Source organism: Oncorhynchus mykiss, chromosome 9, assembly GCF_013265735.2.
Source record: "Oncorhynchus mykiss isolate Arlee chromosome 9, USDA_OmykA_1.1, whole genome shotgun sequence".
Lineage (NCBI taxonomy): Eukaryota > Metazoa > Chordata > Actinopteri > Salmoniformes > Salmonidae > Oncorhynchus > Oncorhynchus mykiss.
In genome coordinates this window covers 22,013,058-22,037,844 of record NC_048573.1, presented here as the reverse complement: position 1 = coordinate 22,037,844, position 24,787 = coordinate 22,013,058, and the positions used below count along the sequence as shown (strand labels likewise).

At 39.4% G+C, this 24,787-nt stretch overlaps 1 protein-coding gene across 39 annotated transcripts in view; it reads right to left on the bottom strand.

Moving 5' to 3' along the window:
* LOC110531736 (receptor-type tyrosine-protein phosphatase delta) overlaps window positions 1-24,787 on the bottom strand; it is a 595,272-nt gene that overhangs the window by 152,459 nt on the left and 418,026 nt on the right. The window lies entirely within an intron of this gene.

Genomic DNA, 24,787 nt, shown 5'->3' with positions numbered 1-24,787 from the left:
ATAGCTGGCCATTCAATTCACAGCACCTAATGTCTCCTTTCGTTCTTTTTTGAGCGTATGGTGAGACAGTAACATATTGGTGGATTTCTCTCCAGAGACCAGTGCTATCCATAAACTATGTAGTGACAAAATGCCACCATTGTTCTTAGTACCCTTAAAACCATTCAGCTCCACCTCATATTTATGCCCGTCTTACACCAGAAGCTGAAGCTTTAATAGCTTTAAGTGTCTCCAAATGGGATTAGGACAAAAGAGAACGCAACAAATCTATACAGTTTGATGGAGTAAGCTAGCGTTAGCCAAACTTATACTGTATGCAACCAACACCTCCTTTATCAAGCACTGCTTGAAGTACACATTAAATCTGTATGACCAAGGTTAGGCTTGTGTTCCCTCTCATGTTTCGCCACCCCTTCTTTTATCAAAAGCCGCTATGTGGATGGGGTAATTGATCTGACAGAGCATGATAGCATTAGCAAGTAGCCCACTCGATTCCGTGTCATGAATTTGCAAAAGCCCGTGCTTAATCCATAGTGACTGACACGTTTTGGTGGTCATGAATTTCTGGACTCTTCTGGTAGCTAATCCGCTCCATGAGCTCTGGTGACACACAGTGTATTAGCATTAGCATGCTAACCAGTTAGCATGATAGCCTAGCATGGGAGGAGGCTATTATCTGAGACAGACGGTGCATTCCAATATACACATTTTCCAAGTAGGTCTGCACAGATTATATAATGTGGATTTGGTTCCTGAGATGTAAAACACTTTTCCAGGCATTGTAGATATCTAATCAGTATGTAGATCTGTGCTTAAAATGTGTATTTGGAACGCAAACAAAATGGTTGAACTTGCTTGAGGTACACTGACGCTGAGAGCCTTCACGCTTCTTCAGACGGACACATAATTTGACCTCTGACCTCTTAGACAGTTTGACATTTAGCAGAGAAGCACCGAATGCTAGCTAACAGATAGTATTGACTATTAGCGCATTAGCCACACCACAGGCGCAGACAGAGCACTGTTTACCCTCACAAACGCATTAGAGGTATCGCATAATCCTTTTATACACGGGGCTCATTCGTCCGGCTATTTATCTGATGATTTATAAACAAATAAAACATCCAGAAAACCAAAAGTGCAATCAGTGTGGTAGACGATGACAAAGTACCTCATTTCCCTGCTACCCATCTCCCCGCCTCTCTCTCCCTGTTTCTCCCCCTTTTATTCCTTCAGCTGTAGCCTGTAAATGGCAGAAAAGACAGGGAGATAGTGCACCTGTCACACTCCATTTGTGTCGTGGGGAGATAGACGTGACTACCTGTCTCAGAGTGCCGTGAGGCCTGTGGTGGCCGTGAGCGGGGGGGCGTGTGGCGAACAGAATCAATTTGAAGCAATCTTAACCTACAGTACGCACCCGCGCGCACACACACACACACACACACACACACACACACACATACACTGTCATACACATACACATAATTTCTGCATGACTAGTATTTATAGTGCATTCTATTCCATAACACTGTTTAAGGATAGGGATATCACTGAAGTGCAATCCATAGTAAGCAACGACAGAAACAGAAAGCTCCTCTAATCAAGGTCACTGACGTGTTTTTTATTTATTTATTTACCTTTATTTAACTAGGCAAGGCAGTTTAGAACAACTTCTTATTTTCAATGACGGCCTAGGAACAGTGGGTTAACTGCCTGTTCAGGGGCAGAACGACAGATTTGTACCTTGTCAGCTCAGGGATTTGAACTTGCAACCTTCCGGTTACTAATCCAACGCTCTAACCACTAGGCTACCCTGCCGCCCCACGTCTTCCCTGACTTTTGCTTTGCATGCGAAATCTGGGTTGATAGCCTTTGAGTTAATTAATGTAGTGTGAATTTCCATAATGACATGACATTAGGAGTCCTCACTATACACAGTACTCAGCAGCCTTCCCCTTCCTTTCACTTCCTCCCTCCACTTCCCTCCACATGCTGATACAGACAAACAAAGCCATCTGCATGTTTCGTAAGCACCAACCAGGGGAGAGGAAGGCTGTGCCATCCATGTGAACACAAGCAGCCCTAATGAGAACAAAGTTGCCGACAAATCCATCCTGAAATTGGAACCTAGAACCTAAAAGGGTTCTTCGACTGTCCCATTAGATGAACCCTTTGAAGAACCCTTTTTGGTTCCAGGTAGAAGAACCCTTTTGAGTTACAGGTAGAACTCTTTCCACAGAGGTATTTAACCCAAAATAGTTTTACCTGCAACCAAAAAGGGTTCTCCTATGGGGAGAGCTGAATAACCTTTTTGGATGTCGTTTTTCTAGTAGTGTACATCAGAATTCCCTGTGTTACCCAAGGCACATTGGTACCTCAAATATTACCTCTGACCATTGTCACCAAAGCTTTCGTTCCGCAACATGGCCGCTCTGTTTCACGTGTCAGTTAAATTTCACACATACAGAGATATTGATGCTTCTATTGAACATTTATTGCCAAAAAAGAAGAAAAGAAACAAGAACAAATCTTGTCCTTTCTTTCCGAACCCCTCGGCGGTATTATTGTGTACCTATTCAGCAGTGTTCCATTCAAAGAGCCGGGTTGTGATAGGATCATGCATTATTAAACAAAAGGCAGACAACAAGCACAATGTTAATTAGAAAATGGGGAGATATTGCCAGGCAGTGGAGGAGGAGAGGAATAAAGAAAGAGAGGGAGGGTTGATGAGTTGTCGTTCTCTCTCCCCTGATTCTTATCACTCCCTGAAAAGGTTGATAGAGGGAGGGAAACAACGGAGAGAGGGATTCTCTGTAGAATGGCCAACCCGTTTAGTGTCTTCTTCTACTGCATGTGGGAGCTACGTGTCTCAAACAATGACTAGTGATTTATTTCAGAGCTTTTTTTATCCTGCTGTATGAAATGTCAAACAATGTTTGATAAAAGACACTTGGGCTCATTATTTTTGTTAAAACATCTTGAGATGACTGTTTGATGATCAACAGACGTGAACACATTATTGTAGCATCAGCATCCTTCTCCCTCGATCCCTTTCCCCGGCCATGCTGCGGTGGTCTTGACCCTGAAGGCATGCTGTTATAGAAGCAAATTCCATCTACAACGACACATTCTGTGTTAGCGTGCTAACTTAGCGTGCTAGTATATCCACTATATGACCCAAACTAATGGGAACCAAATCCTAGCATGAGCATTATATTAATGCAACTGTTGAAAATAAAAAATTGGCATGGGATAAAAACAATACCCCATAACCAACCTTGACTCATCTTTCATGCATGTTGCCTCAGTTTTGCTTCAACACATCAATTGGGTTTCAAGGGGTTCTTTATGTTCATGAATAGCATGCAATGCTTTTCCCATCTTATAAAATGGATTACATGGAAACAGTTGTTGTTCTTCCCCCAAAAAACAAAGCGGCCACAAAAATACCAAGCCCAACTATTAAGTCAACCCCTTCCTTAATTGTGTGTACACACGCAAAGACAGAACTCTTGCAATGCCACTATATTGGGGCTAAATCAAAAGCTTCACACTGTACTGCCCAAGTAGTATGCCTCACAGAGCAAAACAAAAAAGATTTTCCCTTTATTAAATGTTCCCTTTCAATGCCCTGTCATAAACAATGCAGTCATTTCATAGTCCAGAACCACAAGTAAAACATGCCAGGTGTTTTTACATGTTTTATACAGTATCTTGTATCCAGATGCCACGCTAGAGGTAAGACTCAAACGCTCAAGGACTCTATAATTAAGGCCAAACCGCTGTACCATGGCCGAGCGCTCACCCGCCTATTTCAACCGAGAGGTCAAACGGCATCTCCACAGAGGGCATAGGGTATCGTGTACCCATTCCTCACCCTCCCCATCTACCCATTTCAACAGAAATATGACTTCAATAGAGTTGAGAAAAAGGCTACATGAAAAATGATTCGCACCAATTCAACAATAATAATAATAATAATAAGGTGCCCCCTGGGTTATTGCTATGTGTCATATGATTGGAGTTAAAATGTCTCCCGTTGGAACACTCGACAAAGGCATAACTTCCCCTAGCAACCGTCCGCCCACCTGTCAAAAAGGGTGCGGGCTAAGTCAGAGTGGCAGGCCATGAGCTTGGGATGCTGACTGCACTTATTATGCATGACACATGCAGCAGTCTTTTATCTTGCCTCCTTCCACTCATCTATTCATCTCTCTCATTCCAACAAAATGTTCTTCCTCTGTTCTCTGCCTCTCTGATTCACTCTACTTTCTCTCCCTCTGTCTTTCACTGTCATTCCTCTGCCCTTCTCTGTGTCTTTTCTCTCTCTCACTCGCTCATACCTCCTGTCTCAATCCTGCCGCTGTACTCTGTTTCCTCTCTTTCCATCGCTCCCTCCATCTCTCTCTCACTTTGATTTAGGACTGGCGTCTGGGACGTTTCTCACGCATCGCCCCAGATCAGCGGGCATGTGTAATAACATCCCTCAAGCTAAGCTAAGCTATGCCCTCAAGTGCAGCCTCCACATGAAAGCTTCTGACAAACCGCGGCTTAGAGAAACTTATTTACCCCCCCCTCCTTCCGACCTCAGTCAAACAAGCCTCCCACGCTCATAAATTGCGTTTTCAGAGATGCTCGTCCCACCCGAGTTACTCTGTTGTCTCCATGTTTATTCAAACGTCAGAGGTGTTTGTTTATGCCGTGGCTAGCGGCTAATCACTAAAGGGCTAACAACAAGCTAGCATCCTCTCTAGCGTCCCACTCTTTGTTGTTATGAGTGACGCCTTCCAACACAAGACACTGAGATAAGCTTATTGGGTTCGGGTGACATTTCCTGCGCCAGTAATTGGGTTTAAAAGCACCTGCTGTGTCTGGAAGAAGGAAGCAATGGTGATCTTGTCGCTGCATCGTGTCCCCAGGTGCGGGTACAGGAAATGCCAAAGCCATTTCACCTTCACAGCAGGAGTTTGAACTTTGAGAAGCCTCCAAATAAAGTTTGTCCGAAGGGAGTTGTGTTTGTTTACCTAATCCCCAAAGGTCACTGACAAAGTAAACCCATAGATATGTCTAAGAGTTGCTTAACTTGTGCAATGTATCCATCTGTGGTTATAGCTCTGTAGGGAGAATTTATGCAGGTTGGTATTTGTGTCATGACTTACCCTGGAGACAGCTCTGCGGAGGGGTCACTAGCTGACACAGCCACAAAGTCATGAAATCTGATTTTATACCTAACCTTACAAACACTGCTAACCCTAATGCCAAACCCTGACCTTAACTTAAGACCATAAAGCTATTTTTACAATATAGCCCATTTTGACTTTGCAGCTGGCCTATCTAGTTCCGCCTTCAGGGTAAAATTCATGACAATAAACGTCAACCTGCAGAGTTTAGATAAATACAACAGTTTTAACAAGCTGGTGTTTGCCCATATAGCTGCAAGAAAAACTAACAATGGAACAGAGGCCAATATATACTGTATATTCTCAGTTTACTATAATGATCCTATGTGACTATCTAGCACTGTCTCCCTCCCTCCCTCCCTCCTCTTCTTCATCTAGCAAATTTTCCCTGTGCCTCTTACCTTGTCTTTTTCACTTTCTTTCTCTCTTACCCACAGTAAAACACCTCTTGTTCTTTTTTTAACGCTTCCCTCGCTCTTACTCTCTCCCTGCATCTCTCTCTCCCTGCATCTCTCTCTCCCCGCCCCTCATCTAATCCGTTATCCCCGTCTCACAGCAGCTGTTAGGTTCAGATGGATGGTCCCCCAGTACACGACCTTGACCACCAGACTGGTGAGTGATTATCCCAGTGCCCTGTTGGGCTGCTCCCCTGCACACTGGCATACAGAGTCAAACACACACACACACACAAGAAAACACACACACAAAGGCCATGCACACACACACACACACACACGCACACCCAGACACACTCTCTCTCTCTCTCTCACACACACACACACACACACACACACACACACACACACACACACACACACACACACACCTAAGCTTCAGGGGTAAGCATCAGGGACACTAGGGGGGGAATAACATCACCACAACACTACATCTGTGACTGCTTGTTTGAATTTCATTGGCCAACACATGGTTAATTCAATCATATAGAAAACTTGAATGCCTCTGAGGGCTCCCCCATGCACTTGAGGGGCCACGAGTTTGTGTGCTGTCTCGATGCTGACGATTTAGAAGTGCATAGTGTGTCGTGCTCGTGTCGCCGCCGTCCACTGAAGGACACTTCTGTATGAGTGCCGTGTTTCACATAGAAAGGAACTCATTACCGTGTAAATGTGATGCATTCAAGTGCCCATTGTATGAGAGGGAGAAAACAGTAGACTCAGCAGCCGCCAACCTGGAAACAGTGGGATTCAATTTACGCCGCATGAACAGGGGAGGGCCAAATCATGTTACATATTATGAACAAGAAAACAGGGGAGAGGGAGCTGAGAAGGAGGGAGCAGGCAGAGAGAGTGAGGTGGGAATATAGAGAGAGGAGGACAACAGAGAGTGGAGGGTGGAGAGTGGAGGAATGAGACAGAGAGAGAGGGGAGGACAACAGAGAGAGGAGGGTGGAAAGTGGTGGAATGAGACAGAGAGAGAGGAGGACAACAGAGAGCGGAGGGTGGAGAGTGGAGGAATGAGACTGAGAGAGAGAGGAGGACAACAGAGAGCAGAGGGTGGAAAGTGGTAGAATGAGACAGAGAGAGAGGAGGACAACAGAGAGCGGAGGGTGGAGAGTGGAGGAATGAGACAGAGAGAGAGGAGGACAACAGAGAGCGGAGGGTGGAGAGTGGAGGAATGAGACTGAGAGAGAGAGGAGGACAACAGAGAGCAGAGGGTGGAAAGTGGTAGAATGAGACAGAGAGAGAGGAGGACAACAGAGAGCGGAGGGTGGAGAGTGGAGGAATGAGACAGAGAGAGAGGAGGACAACAGAGAGCGGAGGGTGGAGAGTAGAGGAATGAGACTGAGAGAGAGAGGAGGACAACAGAGAGCGGAGGGTGGAGAGTGGTGGAATGAGACTGAGAGAGAGAGGAGGACAACAGAGAGCGGAGGATGGAGAGTCCTAGGCACACTAGAGCAGTCTGGAGGTGTCGTTTTCCGAAGCCGGGTGATGACGGGTTGGACAAATTTGCGATGGTCGGAGTACGAGAACGTGTATGGGCTTCAAGATCCTCTGTTTCCTGCAACATGCATGTATACACAATCTCTCGTTCTCTCTCTCTGTGTCACACACACACAGTCTCTGCACCATACGCTCCGGGCATCTTGACATCTACCCCCCACCCAGCCACGATCTGTGGGAGGATGAATAATATCACTTCCGAGAGAGGAGAGAGGGAGGAAGGGAGAGAGAGGGAGGGACATAGAGAAAGTAAGAGAGAAAAGGATGAGGACGGAGAGAGAAGACGGAGAGAGAGGATAGAAAGAAAGATGTAGAGAGAAAAAGAGGGAGGGTGGATGGAGATAGAGACACAGACCACAAAGAGAGAGAGGGGGGGAGTGAGAGGTAGAGAGACCATTCCCACCCCCCTGCCCCTGCTCTCATGCAGTTTTATGGAAAAGACAGAGGCCATGAGAGTAGGAGTGTTCCTCTGAATAGACAAAACAGCCCTCCTCTGTGACTAGCGTGGCAGAAATCAACTGAAAAACCACTGCAATTGCATGAGTTCCTACTTCATAGACCAGACCCTAACTCCCAATGCAGTTTTCATAGGAACACAACAAGTCATTCCTTTTCTCCCATACAACCAGTTCACCGTTCATCACTTTGAATATCAAGGTATTTTGCCACAGTGACATTTTATCCGCATTTGTACCAAAGCCGGGGCTTGCTTTAGATAAGAAAAAGCATTAGTTAAGCATACACAGAGGATGTAAAGAAAAGCCTAAGGTGTACACGCTGCTCTCAAGGGCAATGTCGCTATTAAAATGCTAAAGTATCTCCCATTTTCTAAACGTTAATTTATGTGATATACCCTGAGATAAATGTGACGGTACATTATATGCGCGGGAGCTTTTGAACTATGGCAGGGAGGGTGTATCCCTCAACCCATATCCCCTCAACCCATATCCCCTCAATTAGCTTTAGCATAAATATATATCGTATTATACCTTTAGCGGTATGGCTAATGTTTCTACCTCCCACAAGCCCATTTCACGTTGTACCGGCAGCTCTTGACTTGATTCAATGTTGTGTGTTTTGCACGTTTATGCAAGTTGTTTCGTGCCCAACTCCCAAGAGACTAGAGACGCACGGTTATCGGTCTGTTGGACGCCACATGGCTACCCAGTCTGGCTTGACATGAGTATAAAGAGGATTATGACTGCTAATGTTTTGTCATGAATCATATTTGATAAAAAAAAAAAAACACACACACACACACACACACACACACACACACACACACACACAGCAGAAGTCTGTAACTGACACAATAGACCTATTAGCAAAACACAAGCTTATCAGAGTGCGTTATGTGAGAGAGCTGCCAAGACGGCTGTTGACTGGGCATCAAATATTACCACGAATATTAGGCGACTTTGTTGAATTAGGCAACAGAGCAATGAAGCCGTGTTGCTCCTTTTGCTCGCTTTAAAGAACATCCTAGGAGGCGTTGAAACGTACTTGAACATTTCTACTATTTTACCTGTGGTGGATTTTGCAGGACTCATTTGTTCAGAAATATCCTTTGATGTGTATTTTAGCGAGTCATTTCAATAAAAACACTATATTTATGGATGATTTTAGACCTCCTTTGGACAAATGTTAGCTACAGTTCCCACAGACTGTGGGAGTGAAATGTGCTTTCTTAACTTGCGGACCTAGTGCTACACACATTGCCGTGAGGACTGAACACAGTCAGGAGTGAACAACTGTCAACAGTGACCTAATCTATTATACAACGGTCTACGTTAGCAAGAATCAAGAATATCTCAATTTAATGCCAAGCCCATTTAACTGATGGCCTATTGTGGTACTAGAACACAACACTGTTTTTATGACTTTCAAAAGGACTGAATAAGACCCTTTCTTCTCCCCCAGTTTCAAGATGAAATTAAATCAAATCTCAGTTCCGTTTGCAAAGACAAATAAAAGCCAGCACGGAAGCAATTTGACCCACTACCTCTTCTCCCAGTGCATTTCCAATGACAACGTACATATCTACTTTAAAAGCACATTTCTGTCTCTATTACTTTAAATCATTTTAGATGGAGGCTGTGGTTGTCCCCGTACCAGTTTGATGTTTGTTTTGATAGTTTTCACCCTGATTAATATAGGCATATGTCTCCAGCTTATGAAAACATGATAAGCCCTACCAATTTTTATCTTCCCAGTCACAATTGCAAAAACAGCACATTTGAAATTAATGTTTGATAAGTACCTATTCCTACACTGGCATTTCTCCATTTACCAGAGAAACGCTGGCTGTTAGCTTATTTTCACACACACACACACACACACACACACACACAGACAGACAGACAGACAGACAGACAGACAGACAGACAGACAGACAGACAGACAGACAGACAGACAGACAGACAGACAGACAGACAGACAGACAGACAGACAGACAGACACACACAAACACACACGCAGACAAACAAACACACACAGACAAACAAACACACATAGACAAACAAACACACACATAGACAAACAAACACACACATAGACAAACAAACACACACATAGACAAGATGGCACTGTCACGACACCAGCATCTTGACTCCGATACCGATACCAGGTGAAATATTAGATTTTTGTATGCATTAATTATACCAAATTATACAATATAATTATACAATTTTATATATATTTTTTTTTTACCAATCTAACTACATAACAACATAATGGGAATAATTTTTTGGAATGGTAAATCTCTAGTCTATTGATACTGGTTAAATCAAGATGTAGCCTAGGCCTCCTAGTTAAATGCATGCACACACACACACACAAAACACTGTTACTGAACCGTTTTTCCTGTTCTAGTATAAAACAAGTACCGGAGTTTCGATATACCGAGCAACACTAAGTGCATCATCACAACTAGCAGAGCCTCCTTTCCAAGAGTTTAAATTACCATTAACCGACTGTCTACATCTTGTCATTAACATGGCTGCCTGTGACAAAAGTGCTAAAGCGGCATCTGAAGCTCCCATTGGTAGAGCCCGGACCCACCTTACCCGCCCAAGTGACATCTGAAGAGAGATAGGACCCATGAATAGAGGATTAGCTACTGCATAATTACTTATTTAAAGATCCTAATTAAGAATTTAATTTAGAGTCGCTGCCAGTGAGATTCTGCCACTGAGGTACTACAGGGAAAAGGTGTGTTTGTGTGTAAGTGAGTGTGTGTGTTTACGATACATTGATGTCATTTAGCAGATGCTCTTCTTCAGAGACGCTAACAAGCACTACAACATATAGTACAGTAGGCCTGCTAGGGACACATAAACATCTTTAATAACTTCAAAGCTTCATGTATGACCCTTTTGCGATGAGACGTACAGATGTATTATCTAAATGTGATCACTCTTTTGTTGATGATCATGTTCCTGTGCCGCAGGAAATACAGACGAGCTTGGTGATTTGAATAAATTCACTGAAAACCCCAACTAACACACGGTTAAATTAACAGTATTGCACTTTTCATGCCGTCTCAATTTGAACAGCTAATAGCCTAACCACAAATCAAGGAACATTACGGACTAAACGTTCAAATCTTGTTGCTGTCGGATTATCTTGCTTCGACAATACAGGTCAATTTAAGATCCTACATCTGTACTGTTACGTTTACGATGAGGGGCATCATTAAAGGTCATGGTCGTAACCAGTGTGGGATGTGTCTGTAATTACCAGCTGTGGTTCAATCGCCTAATATCATCCACCTAGAAAATGCACTCATAAGACAATGCCAACCATTCCAAAAGGTTACTACACAATTCATAACTTGGCTCACAAACTTGTTTTAGTTGTCAGAACTCGCTTGTCTCATGTCAGACTGCGGGCAAATGCTGAAATTAATTAGCTATGCATTCTCTTTCTCATAATGCAGCCCAGCATCGTGATGTATTGCCTTTCAACTTCTCCTTTTGTTTCATGTACGGGAAGGCATTGTTATGTGTGAGGTAACGCCTCGCTAAACCCCTGCTGTTTAGTCGGTTGTAATTAGCCGAGGAAAGTTGTGCTAAGGCCATGCAAATGATGCTCTACTTTTATGATTGAAATGCTGCTTCTTTCACCTGCATGTTTGTTTTTGATTATTGTTAGACTGCAATACTGTATATACAGTATTGGTCACAGATACCTTTAAAAAAAGGTAGGGGCATGGATCAGAATCCAGCCAGTATCTGGTGTGACCACTATTTGCCTCATGGAGAGCAAAACATCTCCTTCACATGGAGTTGATCAGGCTGTTGATTGTGGCCTGTGGAATGTTGTCCCACTCCTCTTCAGGGGCTGTGCAAAGTTGCTGGATATTGGAGGAACTGGAACAGGCTGTCGTACGCGACGATCCAGAGCAACCCAAACATGCTCAAACATGAGGTGATGGCGGCAGACGAACGGCACGACAATGGGCCTCAGGATCTCGTCACGGTGCAAATGGGTTTGTTGTCCGTAGCTTATGCCTGCCAATACCATAACCCTACAGCCATCATGGGGCACGTTGACATCAGCAAACCGTTATTTCAGCGCATGAAACCAACACTTTTACATGCTGCTTTTATGTTTTCGTTCAATGTAGTTAGACAAAGACACCACAGAGAACGTTTGGAGCTACTGTGTGGAGTGTCAGTCATACTGTATAGCATTGTTGTTGGAAGCTAGAAGAAGTCAAAACATTTTCCCTCTGCTGATGAAATGAAGTGATTCCAATACGGGAAACTGCGTATACACATCATTTCACAGCGTCCCTGACAATCCGTTCAACCCCAGACAAAAAAAGAAAAAGAGCAAACGAGCTAATGACGCTAGCATTGTCAGCCATCAAAGTTATCCTTTTATCTCTCGCTCTGCGTGTCAGCCACATCCATTTCCAGCGCTGCAACCAAAACAAATGTGTCAGACAAGGGAGGGAGAAACAAGAGGACATTTATATTTTTTGTTATCTCTTGAACAGGAGCAACGATAACACAATTATTGGACGTGATGGCCGGCCTCTGAAGCTTGATCTGATGTGTTTCTCGGGGTGGAGTTGCGATTGTAAAACCGCAGTCTTTACCTGCACATCAAAAACAGCTTCTGTCTGCAGAATTGCTAACATCCAAAAAGTAATTGTGACAGCTCAAAAAAGGTTGTGGACAAAGTCAATTGAGGACGCTATAGTTGTCATTTATCCAAAAGGTTGAGTGTGGTGGAATACATTGTTCCAGACCCTCATTCACTCCACACCAGTAAAACGGTAAGATTCACAACCATAAAGAACACAAAAAAATGGCAAACTTTTACTCTACCTCTCTCTTCTTTCAAAAGAAGAGAAAGGTTGACACAGTTAGACCCGGGACTGGTATACATACAGAGGCCTCTGAGAGAATGGCTGGGTAAGGAGAGGTACAGTGAGAGAATGCTTGAGCCCCTGATCTTTCCACTGTAGTCGTATCATTGGGGGAGAATACACAGTCTGCAGTTTGCTGATGAACAATTTGACCTGATTTCAGGCCTGGCTACCCGCATGTCCCTCCACTAAAAATCCTCAGTCTTTCTCTCTCTCTCTCGCTCCTCTCTCCCTATCTATCTCTCTGGGACTACCAGAAAAAGATATATCTCAGGGGGACAGTCAGGGCATTGGCCAGTCGCTGGCAGTTAGCCTGCGTGTGATTGAGGTGTCACTAACTTGCAGCAGCATTGGGGAAACAGGAGCACTTGGAATGGCTTGGGGCTGCTAGCAGATGCTAACTGCTACTACGACTAAACTGTCCCTCCTCCTGGGGATTCATAAACGTTCAACGATGGGGACTGGTGTTGAGAAGATGCCAAGGTGCTCAGGGGCATAGTGACACTCTGATTTCACAAGTTTTAGATGATGTCCTTGCACCCTGTTGGCCACAGCAAAGAATAGGCCAAATATATGAAGGGTGAGACCCAAACAAACATGCAAGCAGTATGTGCAGTGTGTGTTCCATTGCACAATTAAAGGTGAGAGGTGAAAACTGGGAACTAATCAAACTCAACACGCCTTTGCCTTTTGAGGTTTTGTAACATGGTGTGTTGACGAAGGAGCAGTTTAACAGCGAAGTCAGACACGATAACAGTTCAACAAATCTGATATCCCTCTTGGGTATATTTGACCTTTTGATAGTCAGATATGTTCCTCACTGATCACAAAAGCACCAGAAAATGCCTTATTTTGTCAAAGTCCCCTTCTCCTCACCTGTTTAGAAAAAAAACGGTCTCAGTTAGCACTTGACAAGCTGCCTATCACCCATCTGACCTTAAACATCAGAAACAAACTGTCCCAATGCCGCCTGTGGCTCAACTGACGACTGTATGGCAACAAAGTGTCTGAAACATTCACCTATGCCTCATTTCTCCTGCTAGCTCTCGCTTCCTTTTTTTTCTTGATGTGAGAGACAAATAATGGTTCATCTCTTCACCTCAAAGGTGGTTTTCTCGCCACACGGCAATGGCTGACTGGCTGCCGTCTGTTTGTTTTGGGGAGGAGCCAGTCTTATCCTAATCTCTGGCTTTAAACTTTGCAGACTAACTCCTTCGCCTTTGTTGTTCTTACAAGGAGCTTGGCAAGGTGACAATAAGCTTCAAAGGTCTGAAATGTATTCATGCACATAAATGGCAGATTGGCAAGGAGAACGCAGGCTCCATAATCTCTAAGCAGGGGAAGAACTGAACTCTTTGTGAGTGTTTGTGTGCGCATATGTGTGTTTACACCTGTGTGTATATGTGTGTTTGTAAACGCCTGTGTGTTTTCATGGGTGTCTGTGTGTGTGTGTGTGTGTGTGTGTGTATGTGTGTATATTGCTGATTATAACATACGCCCCTCCAACCCCTTGACTATGACAGAGATTGCCCTGTAATGGCCACAAGACTGAGGGCTTCACCTAGGGACTGCCTGTAATTGGCTAGAGGCTATGACGTTTACTTTTGTGTGTAGCGGGCATTTACCATGGGAGGAGTGTGTGTTGTAATGCTGATGTTGCAATAGAGTGTTCCTATGATGTCATTTTGAGGTGATTGAGGTGAACCTTAAAATAGTTGTATTTTCTATCTGCTACCATTAAATGCCATCATAACCAAAGGCTACTTTCTGATTGTACATTTTAAAGAAGTGCTTAAGGAAGGTCTATTCCTGGCAAATGCCCATTCAATTCAAAACAGGGTACATTTTAAGCAATCATAAAGTTGCATTCGCAATCATAAAGTTGCATTTGCAATCATATACACTAAAACTGGACAGAACCGGACCATTATGAATGTAACATGAAATCCATAATATCCATAACATAATGATGTATCCATAATATCCATATCATAAGGATGTATCCATAATATCATAACATAGTGATGTATCCATAATATCCATAACATAATGATGTATGCATAATATCCATAACATAATGTGGTACCCATAATATCCATAACATAATGATGTATCCATAATATCCATAACATAATGATGTATCCATAATATCCATAACATAATGATGTATCCATAATATCCATATCATAAGGATGTATCCATAATATCCATAACATAATGATGTATCCATAATATCCATAACATAATGATGTATCCATAACATAATGATGTATCCATAATATCCATATCATAATGATGTATCCATAATATCCATAACATAATGATGTATCCATAATATCCATAACATATGATGTATCCATAATATCCATATCATAAGGATGTATCCATAATATCCATAACATAATGATGTATCCATAACATAATGATGTATCCATAATATCCATAACATAATGATGCATCCATAATATCCATATCATAAGGATGTATCCATAATATCCATAACATAATGATGTATCCATAATATCCATAACATAATGATGTATCCACAATATCCATATCATAAGGATGTATCCATAATATCCATAACATAATGATGTATCCATAATATCCATAACATGATGATGTATCCATAATATCCATAACATAATGATGTATCCACAATATCCATATCATAAGGATGTATCCAAAATATCCATAACATAATGATGTATCCATAATATCCATAACATAATGATGTATCCATAATATCCACATCAAAAGGATGTATCCATAATATCCATAACATAATGATGTATCCATAACATAATGATGTATCCATAATATCCATAACGTAACGATGTATCCATAATATCCATAACGTAACGATGTATCCATCATATCCATAACATAAGGATGTATCCATAATATCCATATCATAAGGATGTATCCAAAACATAATGATGTATCCATAATATCCATATCATAAGGATGTATCCATAACATAATGATGTATCCATAGTATCCATATCATAAGGATGTATCCATAACATAATGAAGTATCCATAATATCCATAACATAATGATGTATCCAAAACATAATGATGTATCCATAATATAATGATGTATCCATAACATAATGATGTATACATAACATAATGATGTATCCATAATATCCATAACATAATGATGTATCCATAATATCCATAACATAATGATGTATCCATAATATCCATAACATAATGATGTATCCATAATATTCATAACATAATGATGTATCCCTAATATCCATATCATAAGGATGTATTCATAACATAATGGTGTATCCATAATATCCATAACATAATGGTGTATCCATAATATCCATATCATAAGGATGTATCCATAATATCCATAACATAATGGTGTATCCATAATATCCATAACATAATGATGTATCCATAATATCCATAACATAATGATGTATCCATAATATCCATAACATAATGGTGTATCCATAATATCCATAACATAATGATGTATCCATAATATCCATATCATAAGGATGTATCCATAATATCATAACATAGTGATGTATCCATAACATAATGATGTATCCATAATATCATAACATAGTGATGTATCCATAACATAATGATGTATCCATAATGTCATAACATAGTGATGTATCCATAACATAATGATGTATCCATAATATCATAACAGTGATGTATCCATAACATGATGATGTATCCATAATATCCATATCATAAGGATGTATCCATAATATCATAACATAGTGATGTATCCATAACATAATGATGTATCCATAATATCCATATCATAAGGATGTATCCATAATATCATAACATAGTGATGTATCCATAACATAATGATGTATCCATAATATCATAACATAGTGATGTATCCATAACATAATGATGTATCCATAATATCATAACATAGTGATGTATCCATAACATAATGATGTATCCATAATATCAAAACATAGTGATGTATCCATAACATAATGATGTATCCATAATATCATAACATAGTGATGTATCCATAACATAATGATGTATCCATAATATCATAACATAGTGATGTATCCATAACATAATGATGTATCCATAATATCCATATCATAAGGATATATCAATAATATCATAACATAGTTATGTATCCATAACATAATGATGTATCCATAATATCATAACATAGTGATGTATCCATAACATAGTGATGTATCCATAACATAGTGATGTATCCATAACTTAAGGATGTATCCATAAAATCACAACATAGTGATGTATCCATAACATAACGATGTATCCATAATATCCATAACATAAGGATGTATCTATAATATCCATAACATAAGGATGTATCCATAATATCAAAACATAGTGATGTATCATTAACATAGTGATGTATCCATAACATAGTGATGTATCCATAACATAGTGATGTATCCATAACATAATGATGTATCCATTATATCACAATGTAGTGATGTATCCATAACATAAGGATGTATCCATAATATCCATAAAATAAGGATGTATCCATAATATCATAACATAGTGATTTATATATAACATAGTGATGTATCCATAACATAAGGATATATCCATAATATCATAACATAGTGATGTATCCATAACATAAGGATGTATTCATAATATCATAACATAATGATGTATCCATAACATAACGATGTATACATAATATCATAACATTGTCATGTATCCGTAACATAACGATGTATCCATAATATCATAACATTGTGATGTATCCATAATATAAGGATGTATCCACAACATAAGGATGTATCCATAATATCATAACATAAGGATGTATCCATAACACAAGGATATATCCATAATATCCATAACATAAGGATGTATCCATAATATCCAAAACATAACAATGTATCCATAATATCCAAAACATAACGATGTATCCTTCATATCCATAACATAATGATGTATCCATAATATCCATAACATAATGATGTATCCATAATATCCATAACGTAACGATGTATCCATAATATCCATAACGTAACGATGTATCCATAATATCCATAACATAATGATGTATCCATAATATCCATAAGATTAGGATGTATCCATAATATCCATAACACAACGATGTATCCATAATATCCATAAGATTAGAAAGTATCCATAATATCCATAACACAACGATGTATCCATAATATCCATAAGATTAGGATGTATCCATAATATCCATAAGATTAGGATGTATCCATAATATCCATAACACAACGATGTATCCATAATATCCATAAGATTAGGATGTATCCATAAAATCCACAACATAAGGATGTATCCATAATATCCATAAGATTAGGATGTATCCATAATATCCATAACACAAAGATGTATCCATAATATCCATAAGATTAGGATGTATCCATAATATCCATAACATAAGGATGTATCCATAATATCCAAAACATAACAATGTATCCATAATATCCATAACATAACGATGTATCCATCATATCCATAAGATTAGGATGTATCCATAATATCCATAACATAATGATGTATCCATAATATCCATAACATAATGATGTATCCATAATATCCATAACATAATGATGTATCCATAATATCCAAAACATAACAATGTATCCATAATATCCATAACATTAGGATGTATCCATAATATCCATAACATAATGATGTATCCATAATATCCAAAACATAACAATGTATCCATAACATCCATAACATTAGGATGTATCCATAATATCCATAACATAACGATGTATCCATCATATCCATAAGATTAGGATGTATCCATAATATCCATAACATAACGATGTATCCATCATATCCATAAGATTAGGATGTATCCATAATATCCATAACATAATGATGTATCCATAATATCCATAACATAATGATGTATCCATAATATCCATAACATAATGATGTATCCATAATATCCAAAACATAACAATGTATCCATAATATCCATAACATTAGGATGTATCCATAATATCCATTACATAATGATGTATCCATAATATCCAAAACATAACAATGTATCCATAATATCCATAACATTAGGATGTATCCATAATATCCATAAATTAATGATGTATCCATAATATCCATATCATAATGGTGTATCCATAATATCCATAACGTAACGATGTATCCATAATATCACGATGTATCCATAATATCCATAACATAAGGATGTATCCATAATATCCAAAACATAATGATGTATCCATAATATCCATAACATAATGATGTATCCATAATATCCATAACATAATGATGTATCCATAATATCCATAACATAATGATGTATCCATAATATCCATAACATAATGATGTATCCATAATATCCATAACATAACGATGTATCCATAATATCCATAACGTAACGATGTATCCATAATATCCATAACGTAACAATGTATCCACAATATCCATAACATAATGATGTATCCATAATATCCATAAGAGCAGGATGTATCCATAATATCCATAACATAAGGATGTATCCATAATATCCATAACATAATGGTGTATCCATAATATCCATAACATAATGATGTATCCATAATATCCATAACATAAGGATGTATCCATAATATCCATAACATAATGATGTATCCATAATATCCATAACGTAACGATGTATCCATAATATCCATAACAAAAGGATGTATCCATAATATCCATACCATTAGGATATATCCATATCATAATGATGTATCCATAATATCCATAACAAAAGGATGTATCCATAATATCCATAACATTAGGATATATCCATATCATAATGATGTATCCATAATATCCACAACACAACGATGTATCCATAATATCCATAAGATTAGGATGTATCCATAATATCCATAACATAAGGATGTATCCATAATAACCATAAGATTAGGATGTATCCATAATATCCATAACATAAGGATGTATCCATAATATCCATAACATAATGGTGTATCCATAATATCCATAACATAACGATATATCCATGATATCCATAACATAACGATGTATCCATAATATCCATAACATAATGATGTATCCATAATATCCATAACATAATGATGTATCCATAATATCCATATCATAAGGATGTATCCATAATATCCATAACATAATGATGTATCCATAATATCCATAACATAATGGTGTATCCATAATATCCTTAACATAATGATGTATCCATAATATCCATAACATAATGATGTATCCATAATATCCATAACATAATGATGTATCCATAACATCCATAACATAAGGATGTATCCATAATATCCATAACAAAATGGTGTATCCATAATATCCATAACATAATGATGTATCCATAATATCCATATCATAAGGATGTATCCATAATATCCATAACATAATGGTGTATCCATAATATCCATAACATAATGATGTATCCATAATATCCATAACATAAGGATGTATCCATAATATCCATAACATAATGATGTATCCATAATATCCATAACATAATGATGTATCCATAACATAAGGATGTATCCATAATATCCATAACAAAATGGTGTATCCATAATATCCATAACATAAGGATGTATCCATAATATCCATATCATAAGGATGTATCCATAATATCCATAACATAATGATGTATCCATAATATCCATAACATAATGATGTATCCATAACATAAGGATGTATCCATAATATCCATAACAAAATGGTGTATCCATAATATCCATAACAAAATGATGTATCCATAATATCCATAACATAATGATGTATCCATAACATAAGGATGTATCCATAATATCCATAACAAAATGGTGTATCCATAATATCCATAACATAATGATGTATCCATAATATCCATAACATAATGACGTATCCATAATATCCATATCATAAGGATGTATCCATAATATCCATAACATAATGGTGTATCCATAATATCCATAACATAATGATGTATCCATAACATAATGATGTATCCATAATATCCATAACATAATGATGTATCCATAATATCCATAACATAACGATATATCCATGATATCCATATCATAAGGATGTATCCATAATATCCATAACATAATGATGTATCCATAATATCCATATCATAAGGATGTATCCATAATATCCATAACATAATGGTGTATCCATAATACCCATAACATAATGATGTATGCATAATATCCATAACATAATGATGTACCCATAATATCCATAACATAATGATGTATCCATAATATCCATATCATAAGGATGTATCCATAATATCCATAACATAATGGTGTATCCATAATATCCATATCATAAGGATGTATCCATAATATCCATAACATAATGGTGTATCCATAATATCCATATCATAAGGATGTATCCATAATATCCATAACATAATGGTGTATCCATAATATCCATATCATAAGGATGTATCCATAATATCCATAACATAATGATGTATCCATAATATCCATAACATAATGATGTATCCATAATATCCATAACATAATGATGTACCCATAATATCCATAACATAATGATGTATCCATAATATCCATATCATAAGGATGTATCCATAATATCCATAACATAATGGTGTATCCATAATACCCATAACATAATGATGTATCCATAACATAATGATGTATCCATAATATCCATAACATAATGATGTATCCATAACATCCATAACATAAGGATGTATCCATAATATCCATAACAAAATGGTGTATCCATAATATCCATAACATAATGACGTATCCATAATATCCATATCATAAGGATGTATCCATAATATCCATAACATAATGGTGTATCCATAATATCCATAACATAATGATGTATCCATAACATAATGATGTATCCATAATATCCATAACATAATGATGTATCCATAATATCCATAACATAATGATGTATCCATAATATCCATAACATAAGGATGTATCCATAATATCCATAACATAATGGTGTATCCATAATATCCATAACATAATGATGTATCCATAACATAATGATGTATCCATAATATCCATAACATAATGATGTATCCATAATATCCATAACATAACGATATATCCATGATATCCATAACATAACGATGTATCCATAATATCCATAACATAACGATGTATCTATAATAGTCCACATGTTCCTGTCAGGGATGGTCCTGTAGCTAACATCATTCATTAACGTGTTCCTATGACATCTTGGGTACGTCACAATATTCTCTCTTAACAGCATTGGTGTAGGCATGGGTGATTTTCCATATACAGTACCAGTCATTTTCTTTCAAATCCATGAAGGGAAGCGAACAGGTACACACTTCGGGAGAAAGGAGAGATTGGGACAAAGCCCTGAATCACAAGAACCGTAAGCCATTATGATCCTCCAGTCCTCCTCAGCCTCTGGGTGTCTAACCCTGTGTGACTGCCCAGCCTCTGTGTTCTAAAGCCAATCCGACTGGGGCCAGAGGCATGATCAAGCCCAATCTCACCCCTCTGCACTCTCTATCTCCCATCTACATGGGGGACATCCATCTTGATTTCTGCCGAGTGCCCCCAAAAAAAAGAGGAAGGGAAAGAGTAAAGGGGGGAGAAAGGGAGATAGAGGTAGACGGCCTCCCAGATAAGGATGAGGAGAGGATCGGAGGAGAGGATCTTGGGAGTTTAGCCAAAGTGAGGGTGAGAGGAACTTCATCTTCATCTAATTACTGGGCTAGTTTCAGGGAAGGGAGATAGTGTGATCTGTGAGCGTTTATGGAGGCTTGAGTGCGGTGTCACAGGCTCATGTGAGATGTGAACGCAGACAGACACACAAATACACACAAACAGACAGACAATCGGCTCCCTCTCACACAAACAGAGAACCCCCCCACATACACAGACACAATCAGAAACACGCCTGCACGCACGCACGCACACACACATACACACACACACACACACACACACACACACACACCCTCTCTCTCTCACACACAGACACTCGCAGGGGCCAGGGCCGAGCGCCATAACAGCCCAATGAAATATATTCCGATTAGAAAGTTGTCGCATTACTCCCCCGCCCGGATGATAAATACGCCGTTAGCACCGCCATTAATCTTCTAGCCATCCGCTGCTGGATGTGACGAAGGGAGGGAGCCTTCTTATGGAGGTAGCGCCTCGGAGTATGACTCTAACATACTGCAAGGAGCTCATATCACTGGGCTGAGGAGTTGGGTTTTCGTGTCACTGCTGAAGAGAGGCTAGTCTAATGTGCTGTTCATTGGGATGATATCTTGTTTCTGTGCAGGATTGTTTGAGAGTATGTTTGAGCAAGTGAGGCAGTATTTATGGCGTGTATGTGTGGGAGAGATTTTCATCGTGCTCCCTCTTTCTATGCCCCTCTTTCGCTTCCTCCCTGCCCTTGCTCTCCCTCTTCATCCCATCTCTCTCTACCCCTTTAATCTGCACCCATCACCCTCTCTCTCCTCCATCCCTCTCGCTCTCTCTGTCATAGAGGGTTTACTGATGCATTAGCCTGTGAAAGGCAGATCCTAAGTGAGCATTGTCTTGGTAATGTGTGCCATCCATAAAACACTAGGACTGGACAGCACCTCCATGTGTGTGTGTGTGTGTGTGTGTGTGTGTGTGTGTGTGTGTGTGTGTGTCTGTGGTAGCACATCCATTCAGTAAACACTGCCAGAATCCCCAATGGGATCCCGGACAGACAGTTAATTCCCTCCAATACAAACACCAGCCGAGCGAAAGATCAAAGGTCCAGAGCTGAGGAAATGACATGTGATAAGTAGGTACGGAGGCTGTGGTGTTGTGTATATTTCGGAGCCCCCAATGCTCGCCGGTTACATGTTTGATGGAGTGGGGCTGTGTGTCTTTGAGAGTGCGGCCCACGTCTCCTCGAATAAGCGCGGACCATTCTGCTAGAGGTTACTCCCACACATTTTAGATTGCAGGAGGCACTCGATGTTGTGCTCACAGAGTGAATCCAGTCCAAATCAGGGAAAGTGTTACTTTTAGCGCTCAAGCTCTCGTTCCGCGTGAGTCATGGCTATGATTCTCAAAGCAAACATAGATTTTTTTGTTTTGTTGCCCATGGTGTTTGCTTGAATAGAGAAAATAAGTCTAGTAAATATTTCATCACAAAGTTAGTATTGAACTGCATTGTGGGATAGAATTCGATTATATCAATAAGTATGCATTTGTTTCACTTCTATCGGCAGTGGTGTGTATGTGAGCTAAGATGCAGGCTAAAGAGTATTGCTCACGTGCACTATATTATAGGAAATGCATTGAGTATAGGCTACTAAAATAAAAAGCTACCTTGATTCTGGCAAACAGAAAAGGGGACTACTCCTTTAGGCCAAGGAGCTGTATGTTTGCTACGGGCAAAATATTTTTTTTATCAATGTATCATACTATCAGCAAAAAAAAATGACGACAGCAGTTTAATAGTGGGAAAAAGCCTCTAAAAGAGGCACTTGTTAATAAATGAAACTGTGTTATTATAGCTGTCGACCTATTAGGAATATAAACCCAACTACACATTCCGAACGGTGCCCAGCATATTGGAGTGGCTTTGACATTTAATTTTTTTTTTTTTAAAGATATTTGGCCAACACGCAAATGTCTTGCAGAAAATAGATGGTACAAACTGGTAGGGTGAATTAGGGTAGGGTGGGTAGGGTGAAACCCAGTCAGATTATGGGACACTTGAGATGTTTCAGTATAAACTCTTCTGTTTCAGTGTGGGGTGGCTGGGTATCTCTTAGGGGTAATGTAAACAATATAATATCTTCAGATAGGGCCTAATCCCTGGTGATTGTTAGAGTGGGGTAATAAAAATAACTGAGAATGGACCCCCAATAAAACATACAGAAACAGTCCTAGGCAAACACGTACACACACTCCCCACTTGAATTACACCATTTACTGAGTTCCTCAGGCACAATCGCGCTGTGCTCCATAAAACGCAGACGAGTGGACTTTAACGACGGCACAATGCTGAAATAAACTTGTTTTACTGCGGCAAACAATGTGATGTGACCTGGAAAGGTTGTATTTTCTACTGGTTAACGACAGTGTTTCAGAGGCCCAGTCTCAACGTGTCCACTAATTACTCGTCTAGGTCTCCCAGCCACGTCCTAATGAAGGCCATATTGGTGGTACGCGTTTATTAGTGGAAGGCTTAGCGTCTAGCGGAAAAGTTGAATCTAGTCACCTAGCTACCTGGCTACCTGCCGCACTCTCAACTTTGTTAGGCTGCATTGTATGTAACCTCTTTCTGGTC